Source organism: Nothoprocta perdicaria, unplaced genomic scaffold, assembly GCF_003342845.1.
Source record: "Nothoprocta perdicaria isolate Ctin4 unplaced genomic scaffold, notPer1 scaffold_78, whole genome shotgun sequence".
NCBI classification, from domain to species: domain Eukaryota; kingdom Metazoa; phylum Chordata; class Aves; order Tinamiformes; family Tinamidae; genus Nothoprocta; species Nothoprocta perdicaria.
Genome location: NW_020456065.1, coordinates 1,724,015 through 1,741,268, shown reverse-complemented (window position 1 = coordinate 1,741,268; position 17,254 = coordinate 1,724,015). Strand labels below are relative to the sequence as shown.

Sequence of the window (17,254 nt, the reverse complement as noted above, 5' to 3'; positions counted from 1 at the left end):
AGGCAGTTTTGTTGTGCCCCTCTTTCCCTGTATACATCCCCGTCCTCCTCCAAGGCGCCTGGAAGTGGTGCTGCCCACAAGAGGGTTACACGTACTGTGAAGGAAGGGTTTTGTTTCTCAGGTGTGTGTGTATATATATATGAAAACAAATGTGAATATATATAAAAACATATATAATGCTTATATATATATATATAAAAATATATATAATATATATAAAATACACGTATTATATACACGTATTTATATACGTGTATTTTATATATATTATATATAATATATATATAAAAATTTACATAAATATATATATTTATACATATTATATATAAATATAAATATTAATATATAATATATATAATATATATAAAATACATGTATTTATATATATATATATGAATATATATATTTATATATATATTTATATATATATATGAAAGAAAACTTCCATTGTGGATGAGAATAGTTGCTGTTTTCCTATGTCAAGGTAAAGCTAATTATAGAAATGTTTCAGTCCCCTGCGAAGGGCAGAATAAAATTAAAGTAGGATTATGAAGAAAGGTCCCATTTTAAATAGAAAGCTAAGAATGTATTGTTCTTTATAGTGCATGTATAACTAAAATGTTTGTGCCCCAACTCATTTGGAGGTGGGGGCGAGACAAGGGATGAATTTGGCTTTTTTTTTGTGCTTGGAAGAAATAAAAGATACGTGCAGAGTAGAAGGAAGCACAACGCTCTCTTTCGACATATCGACATGGCACTGCCCATCACATTGCAACCTTTGCTAATTAGCACAAGTACGGAGACAAAAACAGAGAAAGGGAATGAGAGTAAAAGCAACAATGTGTGTGTRTGTGTGTGTGTGTGAGTGTGTGTGTGTGTGACCCATGTGGGCTCGCGCTCCGGGATGCCGAATCAGGTAAGGTGCTTTCCTCTTAGAGCAGAGAAAACAATGTCTTTCATCCTTGGAAAAATACTCACTTTCCTTTATTGCTCTTCTGCTCTGTCAGCAGCTTCCTCTCTGTTTCTGGGCCCACAACTCATTTTCAGGTCCCCTGACAGAACGGCCTTGTCTGTTCAGCTAATGCCCCTCCTGGCCATCATGCATCTTTTAGTTGTCTGGGGCCAGTTGTGTTGCAGGCTGAGGTTTCATTAAAGCATCCCCTTTATGAAGAAAAACTACATAACCATTGCTCTGCTTTCTGAGGCCTCTTCCCCCAGCATCTTTTCCCCAAAGCTGATAAATCAAAAGCTTCGATGCTTTGCATTATGGATTCAGACCCCCACTTGGCACTTCTTCTGGTGCACTAATGTTGRCACAGGGCACCATTTCTGTGCTGCGACTCACCCCGTATTGCACTTGCAGTTCTGGCAGGGTTAGCAGAGCCTAGGGAAAAAACAAAAACTTGTTACCATTCAGAAAGGGAATGAGAATGACAAAATTGTTCTTTTGCTGTGAAAGAAAAGGAGGYGAGTTTACATTAGAAGTAACTTCTAAAGTCTAAAAGCCAAAATGGAAAAAGCTTTTTTGATCAAAACCATTGGACTTTGCCATAAAGCCAAGTTGTGTTCTGTGACTGAATATACCMTGTCTTTGCTGTTGTATATGACACTTTGCATTTTGCTATTTAAAAAAATGCATTATTTTTCTTTTATTTGAATGCATTCATCAATCTTTATTAAYTTCAGTACTACTAGAACTTGTACTTGGGGAAGGAAGAGCTTAATTTCCAGGAAGCAAGAACCCTTGCAGTGCAATTTTACCCTGTTGATTTCTGTACAAGAAACAGAGATGTGATATCATCCCACACCTTTGGAAGGGATTTTTGTTGAGGAAGCATATTTGCTTTCTCCTTACAAATGCCCGTAAGAAGCACGGAAGGTTTGTGTAGTGAAAAAGCATATAAGCTACGGCCTGGCGTGCGCGCCTTAGCCCTGACTCAAAACCTGCCGTGTGTTTCGGTGCTGGGTCTCCACTTTGGCTGAGGCTGTTAATTGTGCAGCCCCTTCATGATGTGGCTAAACGTGCACCAGGGATTAAGCTGAGATTACAAATCTCTCAACTCCTGACCTCGGCCAGGCAGGAACCGCGGCCTGCGGAGACGCCCGGCGGCGCYGCGGCTGCCGTCCGCCCAGCGCCACGCTGTCCTGGTGGGAGCAGGCGTCGGGACTGCCCGGTGGGTGTCAGCGCTGCCTGTGTGCGAATGCAAGACGGGCATGGCAAAGAAAGCTAAAAAAGGTGCAGGCCAAAAAGCTGAAATAGGGAGTAACAAGCATTTATAAAAACTGAGTTGTGGACATGYGACTTTTTCAGATTTCTCACAATTTTGCTTGCACAGAAGAATCTCAGCAGCTCCAGGTGGTTCCTCTTCTAGTTAACRAGCAAACAAAAAAAGAGCCCAAGCGGAGCCCAGGACACTTGTTGGAGAGGCTTTAGTACTGGTTCTTGAAACAAACAAAGCATGCCTATTTTTCAAGAATCCTTGTCCTTACAACTAAGTTCACAATGGATCTTCCAATTCCTTGCGTTGTGATTGTCAGAACGTGCAAAGCAGGAACTAGGAATTCCCTTTATGGAAGCCAGGGCCGTGGTGACCAAAAGCACAGCCATGGGAATGACCAAGATCCCTGCTGAAAGGGAGAGGACGGCTAATGACCCCAGCTGTGAGCTACCCAAAGCTCTGGGGCCGCTCCACGGGGCGCAGGCGGCGCGGGGAGGTGCTGCTCCTTGCTCGGCAGGAGGGGAGGCTCCAACCGAGACCCCGGCCACGCGCCTGCGCCCGCAGGTTTGCGTTTAAAGGGCATGTCCTGAGAGAGACTGCTGGCAATTGTAGAGGATCTTGAGTTTGGTAGGTTGAACGAGCTCTTTTGTATTTTAATAATGTTACTCATCTTGCGAGTCACTTTTTTTTTTTTTTAATAAGCATGATTAGCGATTTTGAACCTTAATTTATGATTTAGGAATTTGCTGTATCTCTCGTAGTGGCAGAGAAAATAACTTCATTAAATATGAAGAGATCTTCTTGAAACGTTCAAAACATAATGACTGTGTTTCTAGGGTCTTTAGGACATTTGCCAAACCAAAGCACTTCATCAAAACTGATTGCCATGGAAAGCAAGATTGCAGACATTTCATATTTAATGTGCAGGCATTTGTATCATTTTAAGTATACATTTTTTTTTATATGAAAGTCCTTTGAGATAATAATTTGTTTTCCTGTCAAGCACTAAAAAACTGCCTGAGTGGATGGTAAATTCCTTGCAAAGAAACCTGGCTTGGTTTTCCCATGGCTGTATCATTTTGAGTTATGAATTTTCAAGAAATCCCATATGGTTACCCTTGCATTCTTCTAATGGAGGACAGAACCATTATTTCCTTGTAAAAACAAGATGAGCCTTGAGCAAGCTTGTTAGTTTTGCTAGCGAGTCCATTTTGTTAATTTTTTTTTTTTCCTGATGGAACATATTTTGAAGATTATTAAAATAAATCGATGTGCAACGCATAGAGAGGTACCGGGCCCCGACAGGAACGCACTTAACCACACGATTAAGCCCGCTTTTACGGAGCAGCTCCCCTGCTTAACTGGAGCTCTGTGATTTAATCTTTCACAGCTGAGCATGTGGAGGCCGTTGCTACCCGGCTGCCTCGCTGGAGCTGCTGATGCCGGCGCTGTGGCAGCGGCTCGCGGCCGGCGACGCCGCGCTGCTGACAAGGCGCCCCTCGTGCCCGAACCGCGCGCCCTGCGCCCTCCCTGCTCAGAAATCCAGGGCCCTTTGCCGGCTCCTCGCTCCGCCTGGCGCCTGGCAGGGCGCTCCGGAGGCTGCCGAGGTCCCTGTGCCCATCTCCTTTCCAATGGGAGTTCCGCTCCCGACAGCCCTCGGAGCATCGGAAGTTTAGGGGAAGGTGCTTATAAGGGGTGATGCGGATTCTGTTGTTGGAATGAGGTCCTACTCCTCCGGTACGTAGAATTGGCATGACTATTTATGAGCCACATACAAAAGCTACTGGCCCACCTTTCATGATGGTGATGAAATCGCAATGAGATTTCACTCGCCTGTCAAGAAGTTGCTTCCCTYGGATGAATTGGTGAGGCGAAATTTTGCAGAGCAGTTTCGCACATAAGTTATTTATTCTCTGGGTTTTCTATCCGAAAGTAAGGATCCCTCCATTTTCCACCTGGCACTTTGCGCAGGAATGTTTTGCAGCGGCAACCCCACCGTTCGGTTACCGTACCCCGCTAGGGAGGCAAGTGACAAGGAGCAAAAGGCGCCGCTTCCGCCTGGATTTGGCTGTGTCCCGCCAAGGCCGCGAGCGGTGCGATCCCAGCCCCGCGGATGCCGCCGGAGCCGGCCCTGGCCGCGCGCATGGCCTGCGGAGGAGCCTGGCGTCCCCCTGGGTGATGAATGTCCCCGGCCCCCCGGGCTGACGACCCATTTTTCATCATTAATGCAGCCCTTTGTGAGCCGGTCACTCACATTGATCCCAACTAGAGGGCATCATCTGCCGTTAAGAGGGTGATGACTCGCTAAAAATGAAGGCCTGAAACTAATCGAATGAGTTAGAGGGCGGCTGGCCGCCGGCTTGGGCAGCCCCAGGGCACTGGGGAAGCGGATCCCTCCGGGCGGGCGCACCTCGCTTGTGCAGGAATGCCAGCACCTCCCGTTATTACAGCTACTGCGGAGGCAAACGCTGCTGCGAGAAACGCTCCTGTCTCCTTTTGCTGTATTTTTTTCCCCTGGATGTTTTGCGATAAGAGGAGCCGAAGGGAGGAGTGGATTTGGAAGCGGAGTGTAACAAGCTGTCCTGTCAAGGGGAGATCACGCTGAGTGATGGGGCTGCAAAGGGCCTCTGAATTCCCTCTGCTGAGATCTTTGTGTGCCTGTCTCGATCACGTGCCCGCCTTTCTGTTTAGCTACTTATTTATCGGTTTGTCTAAGGACTTCATTTCTTTTGTGTACAAGTAACACAAATGCCTGGCGTGGTGCCTCACCGCAGTGTTTGCCTTAGCTAGTCCTCGTTTGTTTATATGGAGTAAGTCCAGCTGAGGAGTAAAGAGGGAGCATCTCCATACATCACACTGAAATTGTGGGCGCGGGGTCAGTTTGCTGCAGGCAGTTTCTCTCTGTTGCAAAGTTTTTTACCCTTGTTTTCTACCCTCATTCCAACAGATCATGTTCCCCTTCTGAAAGTCCCCATCACTTTCTCATTTCCCACATCAGCTGAGGGAGCTGGGCCTGTTCAGCCTGGAGAAGAGAAGGCTGAGGGGGGACCTGATCAGCGTGTATAAATACCTCAAGGGAGGCAGTGAGGAGGAGGGGGCCGACCTCTTTTCAGTGGTGACCAGCRATAGGACTAGAGGAAACGGCCACAAAGTGAAGCACTAAATTTCCACAGGAACTTAAGGAAAAATTTCTTAACAGTGAGGGTGACAGAGCCCTGGCACTGGCTGCCCAGAGAGATTGTGGAGTCTCCTTCTCTGGAGATYTTCCAAACCCACCTGGATGCCKCCCTGTGCCATGTGCTCTGKGTGTCCCTGCATGTGCAGGGAGATTGGACTGGATGATCTCTAGAGCTCACTTCCAATTTTCTCGGAGTTTCAGCAGAGTTTTTCACAAGAGGAGAAAAAAGCAGGGGATAGGTGGCATATGCAACATGTGCAAGTATTACCCACTTCACACCTTTGTACAACACGATGTTGACCATTTCCCAAAGCCCTGCTRTGTGCAGAGACCTCCCAAGGATACGGCCCCCCCGAGGCTGGCTCATTTGAAGCCGGAGCGCGGGCACAGCGGGAGTGGGTCGCCGCCACGTGTGGCCTACGCGTGTCCTGCTGCGGACAGCGCGTTCCCTGGCCCTGGCAGCCGCAGCGCGCGCCCTCTGTGTGAGCCCGGGCAGTCCCCGCTTAGGCTTTGCGCTTGGATCAGCCCTGCAGTGGCCCAGGATAGTTTGGCTTGAAGGGAAGCTCCTTGGGGCRCCCCAGGAGCAGAACCGGTGCGTGCCGGCCTGGGCTGGCTGGGGGCTGCGCTTCCCGGCGCCTGCTGCGCTGGGCCGGCACGTGGATACGGGGACAGCAAGGGAGCCCCGGCTTCCCCAGYGTCGGATGGACTGGGATAACCAGTTTCCACGAAGCCCATCTACACGGCTGACACGTCCTGCTAGCCCGAAGGTCTGGGAGCTTCTACCTGTGCTGCTCGGGTGGCGAGTACCCACACAGGGCTGCAGCGGTGGAGAATGAAAATGCCCTCCGGGAAGGCTTGCCTCAAAGCATGGGTTTTACCAGCAAAAACACAACGTAATTCACTTATTGAAAGACTTTGGATCCATTTGTGCTTTAAAAAAAAAAAAATCAAAACACATTCTGCTGTACTGTTTTGGAGTGTTTAGTTTTCTGCCTTTGGCCGTTCTGGAAAACTCAAATTCAGGGGAAAAGAATATTTGYTTACTGAAATTCAGTTTCAGCAAAATACATATTTTTTGAACCCCAAACTTTTTTTTTTTTTTTTCAGATAAATTTGTAGTTTGCATAACAGGTTTCCTGGTTTAGATAGATTTAGTTACCAGATTTTTCGGCCTTTATGTTATTTTCATGTGCCAAATCCAGATAGATTGTTAGTCTAGAACAAAGAATATCGAACATGCTTTACATGTTTTCTTTAAAATAACTGTCCTGGACTTTGTGTCTTGCTTACATTGTTGTTCAAGCATTGTAGACTGTGTTTGCTTTTAATATTGTTTATGATGTGTTGGTAATTTAATTTAAAGGTTGTTATATATATTTCTTGTCTATTCAGCATCTTCAGTAAAGTCAGCTATTTTAATGTCCCTTGCCTCCGAGTAAATGAATGAAAGATTACTTTGCACACGCATTTAGAGGCCAAGGAAAGATTTTACAAATAATATCAAAGAGAAGAGGAGTCAGCCAGCTGTGAAATTACTGATCATCTGGATTTTCCCTCCAGTTTTGACTGCACATAATGTGCTGGAATGAATGCATTTCTGCAGCCTGCAGCACTTCTCTCTCATAGTAGTTCATGCCAATTTGCCTCTGTTGATTACACGTCCGTCTTACTGGAGCACAGGTATGCTAGCTGCTTCATAGCATATTTTCCAGTGAAGCTTCAGGAGAGCTTATATGGGGCAGGGGAGAAAAAAAGCCCCATTAAAGCATATTTGTCCTTAATATCCTTAAGAAAAATACTCCGAGAAAAGATTCTCCTTTTCAAAATGGAAAGAGCTTTTCTTCACAGTATTTAAATGCAAACAGTCGCTACCAAATAGCTAGTGTGTAATTAACCTGTAGCACTTTGCTAGTGTATAATGAAATGGTCTGTTGTTGAGAGCTGAGTACTCTGCGTGTGTTAAAGCTTAACTTGAGTTTGCTGCTTGGTAGGAAATGAGCCTAGTGCTGTGACAAAGTCTGCAGCCCTGCTAGTTGCAAAGTTGAGCCTTCCCTAAAGGAAGTCTGGCCCTGGGAAGTTGCAAATAAGGACTACTTACGTGGCTGATCCTGATCCATTCTCCTGCTTATGGCAGTTTTGGATTGCTCTTCATTACGTGCAGTGTTAAGGATTAGTAGAATATCTGTGTCGTGGTGCCACCAAGGGTGATGCGGGAGGGAGGGGGCTGTGCTAGTAATGGAATGGGTGAGATACGGTGCTGTGCTCTCAGGTCAGCACCCTCTTCTTTTGCACATGGGGAGCTGCATTCGGGGAGACTGTCCCTTTCTGTTAGAGGAAACACTGCTTTAAAAAGCTCTGGTTGACGATGGCTAAAGATGGAGCATGGCCTTTTGGTACTGGGCCAGTTGTACAGTGCTGTGGTGGACAGCGGGCTCTCCCTCCTYCCTCAGCAGCCTCTGCTGCCTGTTACTTGTTTTGCCTGGATAGACCGCCTCCAAACAGCAACCAAAGTTGTTTTCCTTTTGGTGGATCGGATTCTAATCTAACCCGAACTACTTTAAAATACTGATACAGTTATCTTTTCTGAAAAAAAAAAATAAAAACACCCTTCTTTTGACGCATAACTCCTTCTTTTTCTCCTAAAACATGAATGTCTCCTGTAGTGAAGAAAACGCCCAGCTACTTCATCTTGTGGTAGAGCAGCGGAGTGGCTTTGGTCACGTGTTTTGACTGCTGGAGCTACAGCCGTAGCTCCTAAAACAGGCAGGACTCTCCTACAGCCTAAAACAGGCAGGACTCTCCCGGAGCTGTGCACGGTGCAAAGCCTCCAGGACGCCTCAGCCACAGTGCTCAGCTGCGTCTGCCTTTCCAGAAGAAGAAGTGGGACATCTCGGTAGCCCGATGAGCCAGATCAATGGGCAAGGAGGTGGGCCAGTGCTAGGGCCATGTGCCAGCAATTTATGAGTTTATAAACTCTATGAGTTTAGAACCTCATACGGTTCTAAACTACCCTCACAATCTGCACAGTTAGAGGARGCATTTTTCCTATCTGTGGGTGTAGGCAGAGAGAGACTGTGATTATGTTAGAGACAGTGGCACTAGAGAAAAGATCAGATTTCCTTCTGGCTGTACACAAACATCATATTATATGATATGTGGAACTGCTAGATTTCCTCCAGAAGTTGCTTTTCGGGGACCTGGCCAGTTCAGTGTAGATGAAATTGAAGCAAGAAAAAAAAAATCTTTTTTTTCAGCCTTTTCCCTCCTGTGACATCAATGTGATTTTGGTACTGTCTTGTTTTTGAGAAGTCCCATTTGTGCATGACACATTAATATATGTCATGTAAATTTATTGTGTTTTAATCTTTCCCGGTGTGTTTGCAGGAGAAGAACAAAAGCTGGTAACATAAATGCAGCAATTCATAGCACAGTGAGTGATAGGATGTAATAATTTTCCATGGTGTCAGCAAATATGGTGTTATAACAGATGTTTTAATTATGTTTTTAGATATTCGATAGGTAGATACTGGTTGTGTTAAAATTGTTGTCTTTCAAGCTGTGAGTTTCTAAGGCCTTACGATTCAGCACGTGGATGCAGGCCCAGGGTGGTGCATGTTGTGAAGCCCATGTGCATCCTGACTCAGCGGTGGCCAGTGACAGGACAAGGGGTGATTGGTATAAGTTGAAACCCAGGCAGTTCCATCTCCATGTGAGGAGGAACTTCTTCCATGTGAGGGTGAAAGAGCCCTGGCACAGGCTGCCCAGGGAGGCTGTGGAGTCTCCTGCTCTGGACATCTTCCAAAYCTGGATGCCGCCCTGTGCCCTGTGCTCTGGGTGTCCCTGCTGGAGCAGGGGGCTGGACTAGATGGTCTCTAGGGGTCCCTTCCAACCTCAACCCTCCTGTGATTCTGTGATTCTGTGACTGGCATGGCTGTGAAGAATGGAAGGTCGGTACGTGCTGGTAGCCCTTCAGCGGGGTGTAGTGGGGCTGCGGGAGCCAAAACGTTGGTGTCACATAGGAAACCTGGAGATAGTCCTGCCAGGAAAGAAGGTGTCCGTGTCAGTGGCRCAGCCAGGCTGCATAGTCAGGTGCCCTGCAGGTGCAGGGGCACGGAGGAGCCCAGGCCGTCTCTGCCCTGCAGCAGTAAGGCTGAAGAAGGTCCCTGGCAGACTGTTAAAAGGCTCCCAGCCCTGGTTGGTTGCTCAGTGTTCACGTTGACAGGGGCACCCCGGGGTTTGTAGAGGCCGTGTGCGCCATGCAAGCTGCCTTCTGCAAGTGACTGCTCACAGGCAGCATTGCCCTGTTTCCATGAAGGAACCTGCTTGCTTAGAAGATCTACAGAAATACCAAATGTAGAGATCTTGCAATGTCTAAATTCTTGCCACTTCTGTTAACCCCCCATCTTCATAGAAATTAGATTTTCAAAAATCTTACACTTTTCTGAATTACCAGCTGCATAAAGGTACAATATTCCAGTCAAAGTCCATGAGTGCTCATATTGCTATGGACCAGTACCTGCAACTGCAGATGCTTCCTGGTCTTGACTCTGAGCAGGCATTKATGGGTAACATGACAAGCAGTGTTGCAGAGTGGAGGGTCGACTTTGGTCACTTGTATGTAAACAGTAATAGTAATAGCAATGAATATCACCTTCACCAACTGACATAGACATTAAGCACATTTATTTTCAATTTATTCTCTCATTTCTGTGTTACTAGGCTCATGACACTTTTGTCTCAGCTGTGGCCTTTTTTTTAACAGGAAACATCCTCCTTTGGTGGTTACTCTTATTTAAAGGCTTCATGATGAATTGGTATGTTATTTAAAAAAGAAAAATTGTGTTCAGCAAAACTGTACAGAGCTTTCAGAATTGCCCAGTCTTTTGGTGAAACCTCATTTTTTTTGCATATCTGAATCATGACATCTTCAGAGTATGTGGTTTCCAAAGGTAAATGATGGCTACTTCTAGAAAATCATCCACTTTGAGGTACAAGGGAGAGTGTCAAGTTGGGAACCCTGGAGTAAGCACGCAAAATCACCAGTAAATTAAAAAGAAAAAAAAGAAAAGCAATCCCAGTACAAGACAATCCCAATATAAGCCATACTCTGACGGATGAAATCCCGGTATTTTTGCCAGTGGCTGAAATGGATCCYTCTGCAAAGAGCTCGTCTTGGCCTTTGCGGCACTTCACTTCCACTCCAACGCTATTTTGAGCTTTCAAGTGGAGCTGAAGTGGTGTGTGTGCTTTGGGCAGGCTCTCCATCCTTGCCTGAGGTTAGTGCTAGCGAGAGGTCGAGTTCCATGAAACAACACAAGAATATAGTTTCAATCCATGGAAGGATCCCACGTTTTCTTTTGTGCCCGGTATAAATAAGAAAATGAACATGAATGTGGTGAGTTTTTAAAAATACTGTTGTGCTCAGGAATGCCAGTGCTTTACAATTGAAAAGATTAAATTAGAGATTTGCATTCTCCCCAGTTTTAAGAATAAAGCTGTAAGGAAATGATATTTAATGCACAGGAACGTTATTGTTCAACATCCAGGTATCTGGTTACGTACACAGTGTAAGCCTGCTCTGCCGCGTTGCACGGCTGCTAAATTTGTGACAAGAGGGATGTGTTCTCTATTGATCAGAACGTGTTACTGCCCAGTGAGAAATACCTTGAACTTGATCTTTGCGCTCTGAGTGTTCTCCTCTATGGGATACACGTCGGCCGTGCACGACGTAGCAGGCAGCGAGCGCCTTGGCAGGCCAGGCAGCCGGTTCCTCTGTAGCATGACCCGTCCCCTGTTCCCGGGAGAAGTGCCTAGGAAAGCAGGCTGGGGCCCTGGACCGTGCGCGGGGTGTGCAGCGAGGCGTTTCCTTCAAAGGGAATGACATTCAGGGGCTCACATGTTACGTGAGGAGCCAAACGGTCTGGCCAGATTTCAGGAGTCTGAATTTGGCAGCGAGGCACCTAGGCCTTGAACGTCTACCTCATGTCCAGAGACTGGAGTAGTCAGTTGGATGTTTACCACTACCTCGCCGCCTCGGGCCTGCTAAATAGTCTGCTCATGAGAGCCTATTAGTCTTGACCTAATTAATATTAATGGCCTGAAGCTACTTATGATTGCGGTTTAAATGGGCAATCAATCTTGTGTTTGTTTGTGAATGGTGCAGGCTGCACCGTTTGTGCCCTGCCCCGTGCCCGGATCTTCAGTCACCTGGAATTACTTTTGTATTTAGATACGGGCACGTGCCGTGTTTGCCAGCTCGTAACTTTGGCACTACACAGATATTTGTAACGGCCTTGAAAAGAAGTGACCGGTGGACTTCCAGGGCAAGTAGATTTTCCCAAATTTGACAYTTCTAAAGTTTGCCCCCTGAGTTGGTAAGATGATAATAATCGTTTTAGTTCAATGTTACGTTACAGCAGTTGTCATCATCTTTTGGTTGGGACATTCACTTGAGCCTTTTTCTTAGGACTTGAAGGCTTGTGTCCAGTGCCCARTGTACTAGGTAAAAGATCTAGCTTGGAATGAGGACTGGAGAACTGAGAAGTTGTGCAGTAACAAGTCCAGTGAAGAAAAAGGCTATTTTTTTATTCTTTCTAGTTGGTATCATACAGCTAACTCTTGACTGGTAACAGTTATTTTAGTGATCTCTTCTTGTATGCATAAAGATTTTTTTTTCCCCTGTTTCACATGAAGATCAGAAAGTAGATTTTTTTTTCACCTCCAAAATGCTGACTGAAGGTGACTTTCCATTACTGAAAATCCCTGTCGTGACTGTCTCTTTGCAATGCAAGCAGTAGAGGCCATGAGCTATTGTGCAGTCTCGTACAGTCTGATAGAAGGGAGTAGTGAGGACTGGTGGCCCAACACAGAATCTCAATTTTGGTTTATGTTGAAACTTCTATTAATTCGGCTATTAAATGTAAAACCAGAATTTTCTTAATTGGTTGTGCTTGGAGTATTTAGTATAGAAAGTATGATCTTTAAGCTATAGCCAAATTTTAGATCACTTGTGATGGAGACCAAAATGTTCTCTTTCATTTCCTTCAGACATCATAGTGATAATGAAGATGGAAGAAAATTCATCTGAGTTAGTAAATAGTACTGAAATGGTAATTCCAAGCTAGTTTTAAGGTGATAATTYCTGAAGCGGGATGGTGTTACAAAGTACTGTAGAAATTGTTTCTAACTATTTTTTGATGTTGTTTTTTCTTAAATAGATTATATTTTTGAAAATGTTTCCCTCTCTCATCATGTTCTTTTAAATATAATTTAATTCTTGTAAAATGTGTTGCATCATCAGATGTACTATATGGTGTTCTGGTGCTCCTGAATGCATGCTGCTATTTTTACACTGCMATCCTTTATTCATGCAGGAGATGCATCAGGATAATTTTCCTGCATACAATGCATGATTAAAGGACAATGTCAAAGTAATTCCTCAAATGATTTTCTCCTCTCCCCGTTGTTTATAATAGCTTTTGGGAAGAGTAGTACCTCAGCGTATTCATTTGAAATCAGATGATGTCTCAGAACATTTTCTAACTTGCCTTGCCCAATTTTGGTGAGCTAATGAAGAGAGATTAATATCTGTTTCACTATTAAGACATTAATGAATTTTCAGTTCTGGACATCCAGCTTACACATTCATCTTTCCTAAAAGTCAAATTACTGCATAACTTTCAATAAAGCTCTGGAGTTTTATTACATCTGTAATGAGAATACTTGTTTGAACAGTARCATTTTTATTTTAATGGCCAAGAGGCACAGTGGGGTGAAGTATAAATACCTCTAAAACTTGACTGATGAAGAAGTTCTTAACATATGTCAATTAATGTATGTCTTGAATCGCTTGCATGGTAAAAACTTCCCTTCATTTGTCTTGCCAGAAAGGGGGCAAGGACAAAAAATTGGCCGAGGCAACGGGCCGAGCTCGGAGCCCGCGTGGCCTCCGCGTTGCGCACGTTGGCTGGGCGTCTTGCGCGAGCGCCCACCACCCTTGACTGATGCCTCCGAGCTGCGGCCGCAGCKGGAGCAGAGAGTTCGCGTGGATTCCATGCAAAACACCCATAGGGTTTCTCTATGGGCTGGGGAACAGTATCAGCCTGCCGGAATTTCTTTCTCTCCCCTAATGTCCTCTGTGACAGGAGGGAGGCAAGCACAGAATACGAGATTGAAGTGGGGAGCGATTCATGTGATTGGGGTGGCGTAGATGTGGCTCTTTGCATTTTGTCCCTGCTGTTGGGATCTTCGGGCTTAAACTTTTCCTACTCTGCATATCAGTTGGATATGGTGTGGGATTTTTTGAGGTGATGGCAGGAAATTGTGTATATGGTTCTGAGGTGGTTCAGGTGTTTTCCTTTTTTTAAGAAAAGGCTGGTGTGAATTGGTTAGCTCTTTTCACCATGTAGTTTCATTTAATATTATCAGGATTATTTTGATGTTTTAACTGATTAGCCTATTTTATTTTTATTTTTTATTTTACCTGTCTGGGTTAGAGAACTGAAACATACCATGATCAAAATTTAGTCAGTTGTAGGATGGCTACTGATCTCTTAAAGTAGTTGATCCCCAATTTTTCTTTTTCTAAATATGAAAGTCCCATGCATTGCAGACATCTGGCGTTTTAGGCACTTAAAAGTGCAGATTCTGGAGAATTCTGCTCTTTCAGTATAAATACGCATGAACTKTTGTTTGGGTAATCCATCCTCTCCAAACAGCATCAAGGATAATACATTGTTGACCTCTTTTGCGTACTGGAAAGGACTGGAAAAGCCTATTTACACTTCCCACTGCAGTGGACATAGAGCACTTTCATATGTATTTATCTCTTTGATGGAAAGTGCAGAGGTTGCAGAAGCTCTAACATTTGTAATAGGTAGCTTCACTTATTCATACGTTCCCTTTATTTGGCCCCAGAAGGGCTTTAAAATGAACSTTCTGCTATATATGCCTGATTTTAGGGATAAGAAAACGTCATGAGGTAATTTGGCAAGTGCAGCTTGAGCAAAATGCCTTGTGAAGGCAGAACCTGGACCCTCCCGGTCTTCACTGTGGGGCCCTGGAAGAGCCTGAAGCCCGTACGTGTGGTTTGTTAGAGGCGGTGGCCGTGGCCTCCCCTGCTCTCAGCAGCCCCGGGGAATCCTGCTGACCATGGGGACAGGCGGCGCCGCCACTGCGCGCGCTCCCGTGCTCCCCAGGACCCCTCATGTGCCCGGGGCCCGTGAGGAGCGGGTCCGACGGCTCATCCTGCTCGCCGTGCGGCCGCACRCCCACAAGGGACTTGCCTAGCGGGTGGCTTCGTGTGGAGCACAAGCGGAAAAGGCCTCCGTGGGCTGGCGCTCCAGCCAGCACTTTGCCTGCCATGTTAATGTATGGCTTTCAGTGGGAATTACAACCTGCGTCCAAGAAAATGAGTTGTGTATTTAGCTTTGATCCGTTTTTCTCTTGCGGGCAAGCTAAAGCTGGAAATGGTTTCTAAAGGGATTTCCGATATCACTCCCTTGCTTTCCAAGGATTGCTAGGACCAACCGCTAGGCTGAAATAAGATTGACTCTAGATAATCTGTTGTTTTGTGCTTTCTTTCTTTTTTTTTTTTTTAACTTTGAAGTGGGAAGCATTGCTATAATGACAGTTGTGATTTAAAAGGTGCGGGCTTGTCTTCCAGCCGAAAAATATATTTTTTTAATAGGCCTTTAATCCTTGGGCAAGGTGCTGGCTTGTGACAGCAGCTGCAGATGAATACCCATATATTTCTGCGGAAGTGCAGCAGGAGACAGTGTCGGGGCACGCTCCTCTTACAAATGTGCCTGAACCCTGACCTGGAGAGATCACCTTTAGATAGGAGTCTCCGTGCCCATTCAGTGCGTGACCTCCCCGCTGAGACTCTATCAAGGCTGCCAATTTATGATAGGGACCCCAGGCCACGAGTACCAGCTCGTTCTGAGGCAGCTGCTGGACCAGCCGTGAGTGATGGCAGCTCGGTAATGACTGGATGCGGTTTCAAGCCAGCGGTCCCTGAGGAAAGGCTCCCCGTCCTATTACAGACCTCTCGAGCCATTGAACTCGCCCAGCAGGTGCTCTTCTTTGACACAAGGAACCTTTTTTTTGTCCATATTCCGTGCTAATTTTCATAAGGTCTTCAATGCAATGTTTTTACATACTTGGGATGGGGGGGAGAAATATATGAAAAGCTTTCCTTTTCCTCAGAAGTTGGCAAATCCCACAAAAATCATGGGGAGAGAACTGTCTGTAGCTGTGGCAGATGGAGGTGCTGGCTTTCCCGCCCTGTACGTGAGTATGGGAAGGCACTGGCCTTTGTGCCCTTTCCCTTGTCCTCTTGGATGTGGCAGCACTGGCAGTGAGAGCTCCCCGTGTGGCAGCAAGTCCTGCACAAACTGCATGATGCCCAAACACCCTCCCCACCTTCTCCAGGGAAGAGGTAGCAGGTGGCTTCATATTTCTAAGGGGTGAGGGATACGTACACATATGTGTTGTATCTTTATATGGGAGAGAGCGTATTGCAGATGTGTGCATGTTTAATCACCCATCTTTAAATAGCTGGTGCCTAATTTATGGTATGGACRCTATAGTTTGGGAGCCTCTATTCCGCACTCTTGCCAAAGCCCCATGCAGCATGGGGAAGCTCCATTTGACTTCAGGGGCATTGATTCCATCCCTTGTCCCTGTTGATGTTTTCAGGAAGTTTCTAAGACACACAGAAAAAGAAAACTCTGGAATAATTATTCAGTCTATCCTTATTATCCTTTACATTAGGAGGAAGAAGAGCCAGCCAATGCATTTTCTTCCCCTTATCTTTCCTCTCTAATTGATTCAGACACATCTTTTTTCTTTTCTTTTCTTTTCTTTTTTTTTTCTTTTCTTTTCTTTTTTTTTTTTTTTTTTACAAGCTGTAATGGTGTCAGAGCCCTTTTCCTCTTCCACTTTCTGAAGCATTTGAATAACATTGCTCATTTGGATCCTGTCTTAACCTCAGCAATATGCTTAGGCCATTTGAATTTTTATTCTCTTTTTTTTTTTCCTCTTTGTTATTCACTGTACAATTTGTTTAATGCTGCTGTAGCCATGCATTACCAGTCAACCTTACATATAAATTCCGTAATAAATTAAATAAAKCTCTGTATGGGTCAGCTTAGACTAGCCCGATTAAAAAATGATTTACTAAAGAGATAGAGGTAGCAGGATGGTAGAACGTGCTTCTAAATCAATTATGGGTCCATTCACTGTGGGCCTATTGTGCGTAATAGTGTATTAAAATGCATTCTATATTGTTAAAAAAAAATTGACTCTTTCATTGAAACTGAATTAACATTTGCAAGCCCATAATAGTGTTTGGGAAGCTATAAACATTTAAATTGAATCCCTCATTGCCAGCTAAGTGTATACAGCTAGAATTGTAATATCCAGATAAGTCTGCGTGTTGTACTCATTTCAGTATTGTAGCAAGACGTTCATCGTGCTAAAGGTACGACTGGATCAACGCTGATGTTTGTAAGGCCACAATTATAAGGGCAAGGAYGGACCACTGGGTTGTAAAATGATATTCATTTTGGACTGAAACTTGGTGTATGTGTACACGTATATGTAGAACATACATTCCTAAATCATTTAAAAATGGACTCTGGCTCTGCGTTTTAGCCTTCCGGGTGGTCTAGTGTGCCCAGGGATCCCGTGCGCTAGGTGGTGGGGGTGCCTTGGGCTGTGTTGCAGTGTGGCAGCCCTGCCCGTGATGGCGCCGTGGCCTTGTCCGTGGTGGCACCGTGGTCTTGCCTGTGATGGCGCCACGGCCTTGCCCAAGATGGCGCCACGGCCTTGCCCGTGGTGGTGCCGCAGCCTTGCC

General features: G+C 45.3%; 1 protein-coding gene across 1 annotated transcript in view; it reads left to right on the top strand.

Annotated features, from left to right (window-relative positions):
- Positions 1-17,254, top strand: part of LOC112957885 (roundabout homolog 2-like) — an 809,913-nt gene that overhangs the window by 684,592 nt on the left and 108,067 nt on the right. The window lies entirely within an intron of this gene.